This window comes from Neovison vison, chromosome 4 (assembly GCF_020171115.1).
Source record: "Neovison vison isolate M4711 chromosome 4, ASM_NN_V1, whole genome shotgun sequence".
NCBI classification, from domain to species: domain Eukaryota; kingdom Metazoa; phylum Chordata; class Mammalia; order Carnivora; family Mustelidae; genus Neogale; species Neogale vison.
This window is the reverse complement of record NC_058094.1, coordinates 140,958,820-140,959,867: the sequence shown is the minus strand read 5'-3', so window position 1 is coordinate 140,959,867 and position 1,048 is coordinate 140,958,820.

Here is a 1,048-nt window from a genome sequence, read left to right as displayed (position 1 = left end):
GTTCATAGGACAGGAATATATTGCTACTTCTACTGCTGAACAAAGGAACTAAAAGCAAGTAGTACCTGTAAAAAAAAGCAAAGCGTATAAGCTTTGCAAAAGAGGCTCCCAGAACCAATCAGAGCTTGGGTAGAAGGAAATACCCTCTGGTATAACCCAGTAGTTATGCCCTAAGTTTCTCTCTTCTTTCCGCATTCTCCTCCCACTACCCCCTGCCCCCATTCTCACATGTGAGGTCGAAGCAGTAGGGTTACATCCCCTTGCTTGGCATAGATCATTTCCCAGGAACTACTCTATCTCCTGGGCCCTGGGTATAATCATGTCTAGAAGGGCTCAGCAGTGCCCTCAGAGCCTCACCGAACGTCTTGCCATCCATAGGCACTCTCAAATCAATAAAATCCTTATACTTTGGTTTTTGTAGTGCACTGGCCATTAATTTATGTACATATTTAAAATGTATTATTGTATAGTACATGGGCATATAATTTAGAATGGATTAGATGTGAATGTGGTAGTCATTTCTAAAAACATGTGCACACATATATAGATAGCATCAGGCCATTGGTTACAAACGTCACCCAGCTATTGCAACATCGTTCCTACAAGAAAATCAGATTGGATTCACAATCTTTTGATTTATTATACCTTTCAAAGGAATGCAACCCAACCCAGTGTAATTTTAAGGGCTGCAGGTCCTGATATTATTACTATTATAGTCATTGGATATTTGTTGAATTCATTATGAAGAGATTGAGTAGGCAAGTACTTCCAGTTTTAATGTATTCTTTACCATGTAATCAAAATTGTAGAAAGAGAGAGGGAAAGAACATATTAATCACGGGCACTTGGGTATGAAAGAGAAAAAAAATTGACTCCCTTTATTGAAAAGGGAGGAGTTTTCTTAACCAAATTCATTAATGTTAATTAATAATTGACTTTTCCATTGAGTTCAGCTTTGTTCTATCTTAAAAAAAAATTAAAAAGAGGATTCCCATTGGCTTTTCTCTTTTTTTCCAGTAAACATTAAAAAATATTTTACTGCAACACT